Genomic DNA, 18,475 nt, shown 5'->3' on the forward strand with positions numbered 1-18,475 from the left:
TATCAAAAACTAAGTTTAAATTTTTCCTATTTTCCAACTTTTCTAGAGAGTTTTCTCAAAGTTTCTGACATTATCACTTCAATTACAAACATTATCACTGCAATTACAAACAATCTAAAGAAAATTTGAGTCAAATCAGTCCAGCCGTTCTCAACTGAAGTCATTATCAACAAACGAAATATGATTTTAATATAGATATAAATTTTAAAAAGTAGTCGTGGCCAGCCTTTCTGCTCCAAATATATACTTAGAGATAGGCGGAGAGTCAACAGTATCTCGTATACTAATTTTCAATATCATAGGCTGAGGGTTTATATTTATGCGTTAACCGACAGATATTGTCTTATATTATTTTCTAGCAAAATAACTAATATGTAACATTGGAAAAAATATTACCACCATCACCCCACATTTTTCTTCTGTATGGAAGACAACCTTGTCAGATCTCATTAACTTTACGTTCACGCTAATTGGATTTATATACATCAAATGGCACAGCACCTTCCAACGACGAGAGCGACAGCTATAAATAAATGCATGCTGCAGCTAAGCCAACCCCATCTCCATACCCCTAACGGCTATCATTCAACCATCCATAGGGTCTTTGTTTGCCTTTTGTTTTCAACTTGGACAAATGTCAGGAAACCAAAAACTCGAAAAGAAAAATGTATGAAAACAAGAAGTCAACATAACGGAGCTCTGGCAAAAAAAAAAAAATGAAACCTGAAATCAAGGCAACGCGAATAAAGAAAAGCTGCAACGCGTGCCAATGTTTATTTTGGCTCAAGTGAAAGAAACTTAATTTCTGTAAACATTCCCAATCATAACATGGCTGGCCATGTCTAGCCGTATCAGCCGTCGTGAATACAAGAATACGGGTGCAGCAGGGTAACTCCCTGCCCTGGCAAGACAAACATTATGAATTCATGTTCCAAACTAAGTGGTGGTGGTGTGAAAGGGTGTCTGACTGGCATAAGGTTGCTGACAGTTACTCCTCACTCAATGACTGACTGGTTGACTGACTGCAGTTCATGTCAGCCGCCATTTGATATGTGTCTGTTTGTTTGTGCTTGCACTGTTCTCTTATTTGTATCAATTAATATTTTCTAGGAGATTATGCTAATCTAAATTAATTTTATTTTTATAGCTCTTGCAATACGCTTCAAATGGCCGAAGGATTAAAATGGAATGCTCCAGATTTTTGCTTGTTTGATGACAAAAAAAAAAATGGTTTGTGTTTGATTAACAAGTTTGATGGATTAAATACAACAAAAGGATTAAACGAAAACAAGGCACCCCTTATCCTCATGGGTTGTTGAAAGCCATCAAGATATTTTCTTATTTTAAATCAGTAAATAGTAAAAAAAGGGGAAGACACTGATGTACCTTTTGATAGCATAGACCCATATGTGTGTTATAGTATAATAATAATACTCGGGAGCTGTAGGGCTAAAGAATGAGAAAATATTGAGATGAATGCAGATTCAAGAAACTTAGTATAAATATTAGTTTTTTACAAAACAGACAAATAATGACAGGTTAGCAGAGGTATCTGGTTGTGAAAATACATCGTATTTGTCAGTCAGTAGCATTTTAAAATAATAATCTAAGGATAGTGTCCCTATACGATTCACCTACGAAATTTAATTTTTAAGGCTTATGTATGAATTTACCAATTGAATCGGTACAAATTTTCGTTTAATATTCATAATTAAGCCCAGTACTACTCGATTTAATGACGTTTATAAGCGTTCGTTCGACCCTCAAGAAGTCGTGTATGGGTCAAAAACTTTACAAAAACAACTCTTATATTGGCTAATGAAGGATCCGATATTGTGTTTTGAAAGAACAAAATCAGGTGCGAAAAGGGACAATTTTTTTGTAAGTAAATATTATTTTTTCTAAAAGTTACCTTTTCTTCCAACGAGAGAACAATGGTCCACTGGCTAGTTAAAGCACTTCTCTCCCACTAAGATGCCCTTGCTCAAAGGTGCATTTATTGCCCGACTAAAATGAAATTTTCCAAATAATATTTGTTTGGCCCAAGGACGAACCCTATTTAAATTGATGAAAATCGTTGCAAATTTATATATATATCCTCAACCGATGTAGGGTTAACTGTGCACCAAATGGCTAATATCAGTCCAATTGAACTGAATCTTGGCAATACTGACTGAATTCATCCTAGAAATAAGTTCTTCAAATTTTTTGAAATTCGGTTCAAACATAGCTATAGCTCCCATATGGGGTTTTCATCCGAATTGGGGTTTTAAATCCCTCTCATGCGTAATATGCACTCCGCAACAATGATTTTTGGTACCAGATATCAGATACAGCCCGGAAATACCCCTGTCAATATTATCGAGATCGGATCAGATTTGAATATAGCTCCCATATATGTTTTATCCGATTTTTGGTACCAGCTCAGAAATAAGTGCCTAAAATGTTGTCAAGATCGGTTCAGATTTGGATATAGCTTCCAGGTATATCTTTACCCGATTTCAGGTTTATTGTACACCAAATGGCTAATATCAACCCAAATGGACAAATGGAGCCAAGAAGCCAGTACTTTAAATTTTGATGAAAATAGGTTCAGATGCACATTTCTACAGCCAACAATTATGTAACATCTCGAAATATTGGTTTCCCACATAGGAAAATATATATGGATCTTCCTAACTCGCCGAACTGAGTCGATCTAGCTATGTATGTCCGTCCGTCCGTCCGTCTGTCCATGTTAATTTGTAATCACGCTACAGGTTGCCATTATTGCCCGATCCTCACGATTTTGCATGGAGGTGGGGTTATGGTCAGAATAGAAGCCTTTTTGGAGATGATCGCATAATATTTAAAGGTTGAAATGGACCAACAACTTCAAATGTTGCTGATTTTCCACAAGTAGAAACCAAAAAACACGAAATCTCGCATGAAATTAAAGATTAGGACATCGGGTAGTACGGACCACTACAACGTTTCCATTCTACCGAAACGCTGAAAATAACTTGCAGGCGAAATCCAACTTACACAAAAGGCGAACTTCTGGCTTTTTTATGCTGATTTCGTTGACGAATATAGCAAAATATCGTAGACTAGCAAATCATATAGATGAGTCTAATTTTGGAGATACAGAGGGGACTCTTGCATTTTGAGATAATCGCAAAATATTTAGGGGTTCAAATGAACCAAATACAGAAAAATTTTCCTGATCACACAATTGAAACCAATCGACACGGAATTTAGCATGATAAGAGAGTTAAGGACAGGGAAGATGGCTAGCATTTTGGATGACTATTGGATTATATTTAGCTGTAAAATGGCCCGCAACAACTAATAGCTCGACGGTGTGCGTAAATGTTGGGCAAATGTCCCTGATCAAAAAGCTAGAGTAATATCTTCGAAAATGGAAATGAAAATCTTCCAAAATGGATTTGGACGTAAGGGGACTCTAACATGTTGTAGCGTATCACATTGTCGGCCCCGCACGGCTATATCCTCTGCTTACTTGCTTAATAAAATTCTTATCGAAGTGGTACTAGTGGTACAAAAGTCTCCGACAAATTTGTTGAAAATTTATTAAGAGTTGTATATAGTTTCCAAATTGTGACTACTCTAAAGCCATGATACGCATTCAAATAAGGTTTATAGTTGGTATGATCATATGGTATGGTATGATTTCACATAAATTCAGAATATAAACTTTTTTGTTACGGAAGCTCTATTAAACACGCATAGTGGTGTAGGGTATCATAAAATCGGGTCCACCCGACTTTTGACATTTCCTTACAGTTTTTATTTATTTATTAATTTATTTTTTTTTGGTAATTTCAATTGTAAATACAAAATACTATAAGAGCGAATCTGGGTGAACGGAAAATACTTTTAAATTGAATTTTCATTAAGGTTAGTTTGTAAGGTTAAGGTTTGGAGGTGACTTGGGAAATACGTAGTAAAACCCATACCATTTTTGGGGAAGGTTGAAAGTATTTCACTTTCAAGTTTACAATGGACCCACATCAAACTTGTCTGTCCAAAACAATACCAACTTTTCCATATTTAAATCCTACAAACCAACATTGACGTCAATGTCAATTATTAGCTATATCCCTTCAACCAATACCAAATTTAGTAATAGTTAGTATAGAATATCAAAAATAATCTACATTTCTCCATCCTAGACACCAAAAGTGATTCAAAATTAGTACCATTTAGTAAATTTCGAACAGTTCCATTACGCATTTCCAAAACTACTTTCAACCGACACCCCAGTATAAAATTTCGGAATTCCAGCTCTATATATTCGCGCAATCCCAACATTTCGCAACATTTAGTACATTTTGTATGATTTGAGTATTCATTTGTAAAACCATTCCATATCTCAATCCTAGACACAAACAGTAGTGGCAGTACAAAATTGTACGGTTTCTACTCTATCCCTTCTCCCAACCTCAGATTATCTAAATATAAAATTTCAGAATTTTATTATGTTTATTATGTAGCATCTAGTACTAGTCGAACAATTATAATACACCTTTCCAAAATCCACTCCATATCTAATCCACAGACACCAACAGTGAGATCTATATCGAATTTAAGGATTTCAAGTCTATTATTTCATCCAATACCAAATTTAGTACAATTTAGCACAATTAAAGTACATATTCCCAAGTGCACCTCCCTTACTCAAAACAATATACCAATAGTGATCTCCATATCAGATTTAACATTTCCAAGTCTATCTTAAGACCCAATCTCAAATTTATTACCATACTTTTTGTACAGTTATACTACGCATGATCGAAACCACCTTCTTCTCTCAAAGAAAGACACCAAGAGTGGCATCCGTATCTACTTTCAGGATTTCAGCTCTATCCCTTTACCTAATACCAATTTAGTAAAACTTTGAACTTCTCGTGCAATCATATTACACATTTTCACATATTCATATCTCAATCCCAGACACCAACAGTGACATCTATATAAAATTGTAGGATTTAAGCTTCACCCATTCACACAATACCAAATTTAGTACTATTTCGTACTTTTCGCAAATTTATAGCACACATTTCCAAAAATGCGAGCATATTTCAATTCCAGATACCAACAGAAACCCCAATACCAAATTTAGTACTGTTTAGTACTTTTCGTACAAATATAGGACACATTACAAAACCACTGCCAAATCTCAAAAAAGTCAAAATTGAGAATATTATCTCTATCAAATATCTACTATTCAGTACGTTTCGTACTATTATAGTAAAGATTTCCGAAACCACTTCCATATCTCCCTAACACCAAATTTTAGATTTCAAGCACTATCCGTTCACCTAATACAAAATTGTACCAAATATTGTACTAATTAGTACTTTTTGTGCACTTGTAGTACACATTTCCAAGACCACCCTCTTATATGAAACTTATTATCCAACGTAATTTCAAGTTTTTACCTCTATCCGTTCATATAAAACCAAAGGAATATTTTTTTTAAGTTTTATACCATTTTAGAACTTTTTGAACTTCCAAAAACCCTTTTGCACAAATATCTTGCACTCCATTCGATTTTAAGTTTTTATTACATTTTAGTACTTATCGTATGAATTTCCAAAAATCTAGCCTTATCACACGCCTGCACACCAAAACTGACCTTTATGCAAAATTTCAAGATTTCAGCTTCAGGCGTTCGTTTTGTCATTAATTCTTTTTATACCCTCCACCATAGTATGGAGGGTATATTAAGTTTGTCATTCCGTTTGTAACACCTTGAAATATACATTTTAGACCCCACAAAGTATGTATATTCTTGATCAGCATAAAATTCTGTGTCTGTGGAAATCACTATAGCTTCCGAACGAATTGAAGTAGATTGATAACATTTTACTAAAGTGTATATTATGTCTGCAGGACTTTTGGTATGGAAAATGGGTCATGTGGGTATAGCCCTAATATAACGGTACCTCCGGATATTTGGTTCTTTGTTGATTTTGGCGACATTATTCACCGGAATTCTTTCAAATTTGGTACTTGAAGTTTGAAATGAACACTACAGCCTAAGATAGAAAATTGTCTGCGTAGGTCCACGTCGTTGTATAGCCCCCATATAACGGTTCACCCCGATATTCGGTATTTTGATGAATTTAGCGACATTATTCACCGCAATTGTTTTAAATTTGGTATTTGAAGTTCGTAATGGAAGCTACAACCTGTGACAAAAAGTTGTCTGTGCAGGTCCACGTCTTCGTATTGCCCCCATATAATGGTACCTCCCGATATTCGGTATTACGTTGATTTTATCTACATAATTAACAGATTTTTTTTAAGTTTCGCATTTGAATATTGTAATGGCCTATGACAAAAGTTACCTATGCAGGTCCATGTCGTCGTATAGACCCTAATGTAACAGCTACATTCGGCATTTTTACGATTTTAACAGATTTTTTAACGAATTTGATTGTTTTTGAGAATTGCCAAAATCGTTCCAAATGGTGAGGGTATTCAAATTTCGGCCCGGCCGAACTTACAACTTTTTGACTTGTTATGTATTTAGATATTTTGCTTTGTGGGAAAGCATTGGAAAAGTTTACAACAATTATTAGATTGACTTCAGTTTTTCAGCAAAGCAAAGGTCTCTGTTACTCAAACATATCATGTATGAATTACCACGGACTTACGATGACATATAGAATTTTCTTCAAACTTTTAAAATTTAATTTTAAATTATATTTTAATTGACTAATCACAACAAAGCTCGAGATAAAAAATCTGCTTAATTCGAACAAAATTCCATTTATCGAATACATTATCTGCCTATCACAACATTATTTAAAATAAACATCAAATATTTCAATATTTTCTTTAAAACAAACATGTCTTCTTGCAACAAAAAATTTCACCAAAACATTTTTTAATCATAACAAGTAAGCAAAGGCTACAGTCGAGCGGGGCCGACCGTTGAATACCCTACAACACTATAATAAACCATACAGTTTATATAGGCGAAGTACTCGACAGAATTCCACAAGATATTGAGACAAATAATTAAAGAAAATCATCAGGTTTCGTTCTCTAATTTTCGAAAAATAACAACTTAAACTAATTTGCTCATTTCCAATTTATTGGTAGATGTTGCACTTAAATGGTCTTCCTAGATCTGGAACCAATATTTCCCAAAGACCTATAATCTCTCAGAAGTGGCAAAAGATTAACATTTATTATTGGTTTTTGACTGAAACGCATCTATATGAGATACAGACATTTGACTATATTCTTCAACGAAATCAGCGTTAACGAAATAGTCAGTAGTGTGTCTTTCCTGTATTTGTGAATTCTCCAAAAAGTGACTGGAATGGACATTTTCGTATTTTGTCTAAAAAAGTTGGCAAACTCCTTCACACATTGAATATTTTTGGATGGCCATCCAAAACTGCTTGGCTTTTGCAATGTCCGGTAAACCTAATAATTACAACCTGTTGACAATTTTGCAGTTTTTTGGTCCATTTCAACCCCAAAATATATGGCGATCATCTCCAAAAAGAGTAGGCTTTTATTCTGACCCTCATCTTATCTCCATGCAAAATTTCGTAAGGATCGGGCAATAAATGCGATCTGTATATGATATTCTGATATCCTAACTACTTGGTTTTGTTAGCTGTAGAAATATTACCAAATGTTTAATTCAAAATCAAAATATGCCAAAAATGTGACAAAATTGAAAAAATATGAGAAAATATTACAAAATCAATATTTTCATCTTTAGAGAGATATTTTTATGCGATTTTTTTAGACGTTTTATGTTTCTTGCCAAGAGGCCATTCTGAATTCATGAGAACTTTCGAAATCAGTTCAGCCGTTCTGGACATATAAGAGATTTTTCAAGCATATCTTCTTTGATAAACATATATATCGCACATATTTTGCTATATATCCGATTTGTTGGATGTTAACATCAATGTAAAGATCAGAAGTAACCTTGTGATGGCTTTGTGATTTCGGCGGGATTTAAAATATTCACGGTTTAATGAAAAATTTTGATTTTTTTCAACACAAAAGATATGGTCTATTTTACCCGCTAAATGTTATCCGATGACCACCCAAATTGGTAGGCTTCTTCCCCGCCCTAAACTCTAGCTACATGCGAAATTCCGCGTCGATTGGTCTATAATTACGACCTGTATAGCTACTGCAAAATCCGACATTTTTTCAGTATTTGGTCCATTTCAACCCCTAAACATTTGGCGATCATCTCCAAAAGAAATAGGGTTCTATTCTGACCCCAGTCCCACCTCCATTCTAAATTTCGTGAAGATCGGGCCATAATTGCGACCTGTAGAGTGATTACAAATTAACATGGACAGACGGACAGACGGACAGACGGACAGACGGACGGACGGACATACATAGCTATATCGACTCAGCTCGGCGAGCTAGGAAGATCCATATATACTTTCCTATGTGGGAAACCAATATTTCGAGGTGTTACATAATTTTTGGGCCAATCAAACTTATAATACCCCCAACACATAGTGTTGTAGGGTATAATGAGCAAAATTAAGAAGACGAAAAAGAAAAACTCACCTAAATGAGTGAGTGATGGTTTGTTTATTCATTTTTTGAAATAATCACCTGGCTGACGCGTGCACACACAAACATAGCAATTTTAATTTGTCTGCAACGAGCCAAGGAAAAAAATGTAAGCTGCAACATATTGCCAGCCAGACAACATTTGTGGTAGACGGCAAATTAAGTTGTGTGGTTTTCAGTTTACCCACGTAACCACCAGAGCGAGCGTATATTAACCTGTGAAACGCTCCTTTCAAATCCACAGGTTTGTTGTATTTTCTCGCTCTGTGCATCATATCTATCATTTCGAAGGGAGGGGGTTTATGCAAAACTGAGAAAACCCACTCATAAATCGTTTGATTTCCAGTGTTATCGCTGCGGTGCATAGTCTCCGCCATAGCCTTAAAGCCGACACTTGTAATGCGCCGCTGTCTGTCTGAGTGGAGCCATGGAACATGTAACAAAGCCGAATTTACTATTTTTTGCAACTCTCCAACTTCCTTCTCTCTGGTCGTCCGTCATAGTCATAGCTAGCGAAACAACAAGTCAACGAGCCATCATCAGTCCGCATCCCACACTTTTGCCAAAGATCTTTATTTCATCAGGAGAGAAATCCTACTTTTGAAAATCGTAATTTGTCTTGTTTTGTTAGTCAAAGCTGTGTTTCGTGTTGAGAAATTGCCATCAGAGACAGACGCACCTTTTCGAAATGCAAAGATTTTAAATTGACATTAATTTTATGTGAAGCAACAATTATTTGCACAAAGATGGCATATATAAAATGTAAATTTTTCAAGAATTAAATTATATGTCAGAGGGATGGGTTTGTTGTAGCGTAACATGACAGTTTGTATCAATGCGATATACCACAGTGATCTATTCTTACGTTTAATATATATTACCTGAGAATTTTCTAGAGGTCCACTTCTTTCCCTTTCCTACAAATGCTGATAATTAAAAAATAAAAGTCTTACAAAATGATAAATAAATAAAAAATTGCCCTCCAACACTCTATATTGGTAATTCCTGAAAACACCCATTGTTTCTCTCCGTATGAGACGCTGATGTTCTCTCAGGCATACAAACCGTGACCGTAGAAATAAAGAGATAAATAAAACCAAAGAAGGATTAGTTTTAATATAATATAAATAACCGTTTATTGAGATGTTGTGAGAGTTGGTCAACCCGAGTTGACAGATTACCTTTTTTATGCGGTTAGCTCCGTAGCTAGCAAGAGAGACACTATGAATGCCAAGTCGCAATGCATCGAGGTGGCTGGAAGCACCGATGCTTCCAGGAAATCTCTAACAGCAACACGGGCTGAGAGAGTACCCAGAGAGAGTTGTAGGGAAATGACTTGGAAAAGCTGCCTACGGTCCGAGCTGTGCGAACGTAGGCCCCAAGGAGAGTTGTAGGGAAAATCTTCAGACTGGGAAGGCTTTCTCCCTACGGTCCGAGCCAAGCGAACGTAGGCTCCAAGGGGAAGTTGCAGGCAACCTTTTAGCCCAAGAATGCATCTCTCTACGGTCCGTACTAAGCGAACGTAGGCTCTCTGGATCGTTTGGCAATTTGCAATTCTAACTTAAACACCAATGTTAGATCTAAAAAGGTATGTACATGATGAGATAAAAACAAGTAAGCAAAGGCTACAGTCGAGCGGGGCCGACCGTTGAATACCCTACAACACTATAATAAACCATACAGTTTATATAGGCGAAGTACTCGACAGAATTCCACAAGATATTGAGACAAATAATTAAAGAAAATCATCAGGTTTCGTTCTCTAATTTTCGAAAAATAACAACTTAAACTAATTTGCTCATTTCCAATTTATTGGTAGATGTTGCACTTAAATGGTCTTCCTAGATCTGGAACCAATATTTCCCAAAGACCTATAATCTCTCAGAAGTGGCAAAAGATTAACATTTATTATTGGTTTTTGACTGAAACGCATCTATATGAGATACAGACATTTGACTATATTCTTCAACGAAATCAGCGTTAACGAAATAGTCAGTAGTGTGTCTTTCCTGTATTTGTGAATTCTCCAAAAAGTGACTGGAATGGACATTTTCGTATTTTGTCTAAAAAAGTTGGCAAACTCCTTCACACATTGAATATTTTTGGATGGCCATCCAAAACTGCTTGGCTTTTGCAATGTCCGGTAAACCTAATAATTACAACCTGTTGACAATTTTGCAGTTTTTTGGTCCATTTCAACCCCAAAATATATGGCGATCATCTCCAAAAAGAGTAGGCTTTTATTCTGACCCTCATCTTATCTCCATGCAAAATTTCGTAAGGATCGGGCCATAAATGCGATCTGTATATGATATTCTGATATCCTAACTACTTGGTTTTGTTAGCTGTAGAAATATTACCAAATGTTTAATTCAAAATCAAAATATGCCAAAAATGTGACAAAATTGAAAAAATATGAGAAAATATTACAAAATCAATATTTTCATCTTTAGAGAGATATTTTTATGCGATTTTTTTAGACGTTTTATGTTTCTTGCCAAGAGGCCATTCTGAATTCATGAGAACTTTCGAAATCAGTTCAGCCGTTCTGGACATATAAGAGATTTTTCAAGCATATCTTCTTTGATAAACATATATATCGCACATATTTTGCTATATATCCGATTTGTTGGATGTTAACATCAATGTAAAGATCAGAAGTAACCTTGTGATGGCTTTGTGATTTCGGCGGGATTTAAAATATTCACGGTTTAATGAAAAATTTTGATTTTTTTCAACACAAAAGATATGGTCTATTTTACCCGCTAAATGTTATCCGATGACCACCCAAATTGGTAGGCTTCTTCCCCGCCCTAAACTCTAGCTACATGCGAAATTCCGCGTCGATTGGTCTATAATTACGACCTGTATAGCTACTGCAAAATCCGACATTTTTTCAGTATTTGGTCCATTTCAACCCCTAAACATTTGGCGATCATCTCCAAAAGAAATAGGGTTCTATTCTGACCCCAGTCCCACCTCCATTCTAAATTTCGTGAAGATCGGGCCATAATTGCGACCTGTAGAGTGATTACAAATTAACATGGACAGACGGACAGACGGACGGACGGACATACATAGCTATATCGACTCAGCTCGGCGAGCTAGGAAGATCCATATATACTTTCCTATGTGGGAAACCAATATTTCGAGGTGTTACATAATTTTTGGGCCAATCAAACTTATAATACCCCCAACACATAGTGTTGTAGGGTATAAAAACAGCAACCAACTCGTCCGAAAGCTGTTAAAATTATTCCAGTGGCAGCTCATTATATTGTTTAGAAGCAAAAGCATTTTGGTGAGAATTTTCCAGACAAAAAGTTATTCTTGATGGAATTCAAACCACAACTAGCTATCGTTAGAGTACTCCAGCATTTAAATGTAAATAAATCTTTTGTGTCTCGTACCATCGCTCGTTACCGTGATACTGGTAGCGTAGCCAGACGTCAAGGAAGTGGACAGAAGAAAACAGCAACATCAGCAGAAATAGTTCGAAAAGTAAAGAAGCGACTTGATCGAAATCCGCGTCCCAGTGGCCAAAAAATGGATCGTGAGCTGAACTTATCGCAATCTTCCATTCGGTAAATATTGAAAAATGAGCTCGGGGTAAAGCCATTGAAATTCCAAAAAGTGCAAGAACTTACACCGCAACAGAAAGAAAATACACCCAAAAGAGCTAAAGAGTTGCTTCGCTTGGCCGAAAATGGTGAACTGCCGAATTTGGCTTTCTCCGGTGAGAAAACATTCGTTGTTCAGCAGTTTGTAAACAAACAAAATGATCGTGTTTACTTCCAAAGAGGTCTGTCGAAAATGTGCGCCTTCGGTTGTGCACTTTCTTGTGGGTCGCCATAACAACCGATTGTCGCTCTCCGACAATGGCATCAGAATAATGCGGAATATTATCGCGAAAATATTCTGGAGGGTGTATTAAAGCCTTGGGCATTCAAACATTTTGGACGCAGACCTTGGACATTCCAAAAGAACCTCCGGATACCAATTCATTGGACTATTGTGTCGTGCCAAAGGTACCAATTCGAACAAATCTAAACTTATTCCAAAATTTGATAATTTGATATTTCCGACATTTTTTGCTCACATTCAGTAAAATTAAAATAAACAAGTAAAAAAGCTGTAAGTTCGGCCCGGCCGAACTTTTAATACCCTCCACCATTTGGTACAAATTTGGCAATTTCCAAAAAAAAAATCCGTTTAAAATTCTGTTAAAATCTTAAAAATACCGAATGCCTATACGACGACGTAGGCATGCATAGGCAACTTTTGTCATAAGTTATTACAATATTTAAATGCGAAACTTGAAGAAAAATCGATTTAGCTAAAATCATCAAAATACCGAATATAGTGGGGACCGTTATATGGGGGCTATACGAAGGCGTGGACTTGCACAGACAATTTTCTGGCATGGGCTGAAGTATCCATTACGAACTTCACATGCGAAATTTGAAACAATCCCGGTAAATAGTGTCGCTAAAATCATCAAAATACCGAATATCGGTGGGTACGGTATATGGGGGATATACGAATACGTGGACCTACATGGCCCATGTTTTATGCGGAAGTATCTATTACGAACTTCAAATACCAAATTTGGAACGATTTCGTTAAATAATGCCGCTAAAATCATCAAAATACCGAATATCGGGGGGTACCGTTATATGGGGGCTATAAGAAGACGTGGACCTACATGGCTCATTTTTTGACTTAGGATGTAGTATCCATTACGAACTTCAAATACCAAATTTGAAACGATTCCGGTAAATAATTTCGTTAAAATCATCAAAATACCGAATATCGGGGGATACCGTTATATGGGGGCTATACGAAGACGTGGACCTGTACAGATAATTTTCTGTCTTAGGCTGTAGTATCCACTACGAACTTCAAATGCCAAATTGGAAACAATTCCGGTGAATAATGTCGCTAAAATCATCAAAATACCGAATATCGGGAGGTACCTTTATACGAACTTAACCTGCCTACTGGCAAAATATACATGTGTGCAAAGTTTTAGGCTTCTATCTCAATTTGTTCGAAAGATAGCGTGATTACAACAGACAGACGGACAGACAGACAGACAGACAGACAGACACACAGACAGACAGACGGACATGGCTAAATCGTCTTAGAATTTTACGCTGGTCAAGAATATATATACTTTGTTGGGTCTGACATGAGTAATTCGAGGAGTTACAAACGGAATGACAAAATTAATATACCCTCCATAGTATGGTGGAGGGTATAAAATTGTAAAAATTTCTTTTAATACCCTCCACCTTAGGGTAAAGGAAACATTAGAAGAAATGTGTCAAAAACCATTAAAATACCGAATATCGGGAGGTACCGTTATATGGGGACAACACCAAAACGTGGACCTATAATTACAACGTTTCGCCACAGGAACTAGGAACCATTATGACCCACAAGTACCAATATTTAGACAATTCAGTGAAAAAATGTGGCAAAAACCATCAAAATACCGAATATCGGGAGGTACCGTTATATGGGGGCTATATCAAATCATGGACCCATGCATGCAATGTTTCGCCACCGGAGCTAGAACCCATTATGACCAACAAATACCAATTTTTAGACAAATCCGTGAAAAAATGAGACAAAAAAATTAAAATACCGAATATCGGGAGGTACCTTTATATGGGGGCTATACCAAAACGTGGACCTATACATGCAATATATCGCCATACGCACAGACAAATCCGTGAAAAATGTGTCATAAATCATCAAAATACCGAATATCGGGAAGTACCGTTATATGGGAGCTATACCAGAACGTGGACCGATATATCTCATTTTCAATACCAACCATCCTAGACACAATACAAATTGCTCTGCTAAATTTTGGCGCTCTACGTCAAATAATGTGGGCTGTTTCGTGATTTCAACAGACAGGTGGACATCGTTAAATCGACTTAGAATTTTATGCTGATTATGAATATATATACTTTATGGGGTCTGCGACGAATATTTAAGGATGTTACAAACGGAATGACAAAGTTAATATACCCTCCTTTCCATGGTGGAGGGTATAAAAATGTAAAAATTGTGGCATTTGACTTTATTTTCTTTAGAGTTTTCTTTATCTTACCCTGTAATATACATTTGAGTAAAATTTTATCAACCTACTTCATTTTGTTCGGCAGCTAGAATGATTAACATCGCTAAATGGTCATAGAATTTTATACTGACCATGAATATATATACCTTTTGGGGTCTAAAATGTATATTTCGAAATGTTACAAACGGAATGGCAAACCTCATATACCCTCCATACTACGGTGGAGGGTATAAAAAGGCCTAACACGAACTGCTGGAACGAATCTAAAATAATTTGTAACAGGTTCTGTCTTTTGGGGCAGAAGACTGCTGGAATAGGCCATTATTTTTTGTATCTATAAAAGAAGAAAATGTCTGTGAAATAAAATGAATTCAGCTCAGATTTGGATATAGCTCCCGTATATATTGTCGACCGGTTTACTGGATGCCCCAAAAAACGATATATATGTTCGATTCCAATGAAATTTGAAATGTGTGACGGGATTCGATCAGAAAATAAAGTTGTCAAATTATATTGAAATCGGTTCAGATTTGGATATTGCTTCCATGTATATATTCCCCCGATTTCGTTTATATGAATCTCCAAACACGTTCGATTTTAATGAAATTTGGAATGAGTGATGGGATTTGATTGGAAAATAAATTTGATTATTTATAATGAAATCGGTATAGATTTTGGATATAGATACCATATATATTTTCGACCAATTCGACATATTTAATGCACCAAACTCGATGTGCATGTTAGATTCCAATGAAATTCAGAATGTGTGCCGAAATTTGGTTACAAAAATAAATTTGTCAAATTAATTAGAAATCGATTGAGATTTATATATAGCTTCCATATATATTCTCGGCCGATTTCACATATTTGATGCACCAAACACGGTATGTACCTATAATTTCAATGAAATATGGAAGGTGTGACGGAATTTTGTGTAAAAGTAAATGTTCATATTTCACTGGCAAAATGAAAGTGGACCCAATATTTAATCCTGATACGTTTTCTTTATCTCATGGGGAAGGGTTTTTAAAGTTCGTCCCAGCCAAACTTAACGAGTTTCTACTAGTTTAAAACCTCAATTTAGGAACAAACGCAATATGTTTGTTATGTGTTATTGAGAGGTATAGCTTGTTTCTCTTCATCTTCTATATCTATCTATATATATAAATGAAAGTTGTGTTAGTTACTACGCTTATAACTTAAGAACCGCTGAACTGATTTTAATAATTCATACAAATTCGGAATTGTCTCTTATCCGAAAAGGATAATATCCAAAAAAATCGCGTAAAAATGTGATATGTTAACATTTTCATTTTGACTTTTGAAATGTACAATAGTAATGTTTTATTTTTCATGATTTTTTCCATTTTGACTTACTTTTTTCTAATGTACATTTGTAGTGTTTTTTATATTTATACCCTACAACACTATGTGTTGGGGGTATTATAAGTTTGATTGGCCCAAAAATTATGTAACACCTCGAAATATTGGTTTCCCACATAGGAAAGTATATATGGATCTTCCTAGCTCGCCGAGCTGAGTCGATATAGCTATGTATGTCCGTCCGTCCGTCTGTCCGTCTGTCCGTCTGTCCGTCTGTCCATGTTAATTTGTAATCACTCTACAGGTCGCAATTATGGCCCGATCTTCACGAAATTTAGAATGGAGGTGGGACTGGGGTCAGAATAGAACCCTATTTCTTTTGGAGATGATCGCCAAATGTTTAGGGGTTGAAATGGACCAAATACTGAAAAAATGTCGGATTTTGCAGTAGCTATACAGGTCGTAATTATAGACCAATCGACGCGGAATTTCGCATGTAGCTAGAGTTTAGGGCGGGGAAGAAGCCTACCAATTTGGGTGGTCATCGGATAACATTTAGCGGGTAAAATAGACCATATCTTTTGTGTTGAAAAAAATCAAAATTTTTCATTAAACCGTGAATATTTTAAATCCCGCCGAAATCACAAAGCCATCACAAGGTTACTTCTGATCTTTACATTGATGTTAACATCCAACAAATCGGATATATAGCAAAATATGTGCGATATATATGTTTATCAAAGAAGATATGCTTGAAAAATCTCTTATATGTCCAGAACGGCTGAACTGATTTCGAAAGTTCTCATGAATTCAGAATGGCCTCTTGGCAAGAAACATAAAACGTCTAAAAAAATCGCATAAAAATATCTCTCTAAAGATGAAAATATTGATTTTGTAATATTTTCTCATATTTTTTCAATTTTGTCACATTTTTGGCATATTTTGATTTTGAATTAAACATTTGGTAATATTTCTACAGCTAACAAAACCAAGTAGTTAGGATATCAGAATATCATATACAGATCGCATTTATTGCCCGATCCTTACGAAATTTTGCATGGAGATAAGATGAGGGTCAGAATAAAAGCCTACTCTTTTTGGAGATGATCGCCATATATTTTGGGGTTGAAATGGACCAAAAAACTGCAAAATTGTCAACAGGTTGTAATTATTAGGTTTACCGGACATTGCAAAAGCCAAGCAGTTTTGGATGGCCATCCAAAAATATTCAATGTGTGAAGGAGTTTGCCAACTTTTTTAGACAAAATACGAAAATGTCCATTCCAGTCACTTTTTGGAGAATTCACAAATACAGGAAAGACACACTACTGACTATTTCGTTAACGCTGATTTCGTTGAAGAATATAGTCAAATGTCTGTATCTCATATAGATGCGTTTCAGTCAAAAACCAATAATAAATGTTAATCTTTTGCCACTTCTGAGAGATTATAGGTCTTTGGGAAATATTGGTTCCAGATCTAGGAAGACCATTTAAGTGCAACATCTACCAATAAATTGGAAATGAGCAAATTAGTTTAAGTTGTTATTTTTCGAAAATTAGAGAACGAAACCTGATGATTTTCTTTAATTATTTGTCTCAATATCTTGTGGAATTCTGTCGAGTACTTCGCCTATATAAACTGTATGGTTTATTATAGTGTTGTAGGGTATTCAACGGTCGGCCCCGCTCGACTGTAGCCTGTCGATTGACTTGATTTCTTGAGAACTGAAATTGATGGCGGGTTACATGGAAGTGTAGTACCGAATTATGTGGTGGCGAAACGGAATAGATGATATCGAAATCATTTAATGCGGTCACACCAAAGTTAAAAGATAATTACGTTTTCAAAAAAAAAAAAAAAAAAGAGATCTCATTGCAACAATTCTCAAAACGGGAATATATCGAAAAAAATTTCCAATGGAATTGAATTTTAAAATAAAAGTACATTCTATTGACAAACTTTGTAAGGATCTTTTAACAGTTGCTGTAAAAAATCAGCTAACAAGTAGAAGATTTTTTCAATTTTTTATTCTTCTTTTGTCAATTTTTTTTCAATTTGTAATATCATATTGAATTCAGTGGATTTTTTGTGAACAAATAAAGAATAATTTTTCACTATATACAATGTTTCACAAAAAAAAAAAAATGAAATAAGTGCGAAATACGATGGTAACTGACATCTACCTTTCAACTCCAGGGCCTACATCGTGCTTCAGCTGGAAGATGCGCAGACATTTAAACAAACAAAAATGACCGAAAAACTAACTAATGGGCCTTATTTCAAAGCGTGGCCCTACTTCTTTCATGTGACAATAATCCGATGAGAGCTCAAAATGCAAACATTTTTGGGAGTACAATCAGTAAAATACCAAATATAAAGGGTGCAAAATAGTAGAGCGAATGGGACTTTTAGTAAGAAAAGGATTTCTATCCTTCCAAAAATTCTTCCTGAACATTTTAGATACCATAAATCGCTTTT

The sequence above is a fragment of the Musca domestica genome, unplaced genomic scaffold, assembly GCF_030504385.1.
Source record: "Musca domestica strain aabys unplaced genomic scaffold, Musca_domestica.polishedcontigs.V.1.1 48, whole genome shotgun sequence".
In the NCBI taxonomy this organism is placed as follows: Eukaryota; Metazoa; Arthropoda; class Insecta; order Diptera; family Muscidae; genus Musca; species Musca domestica.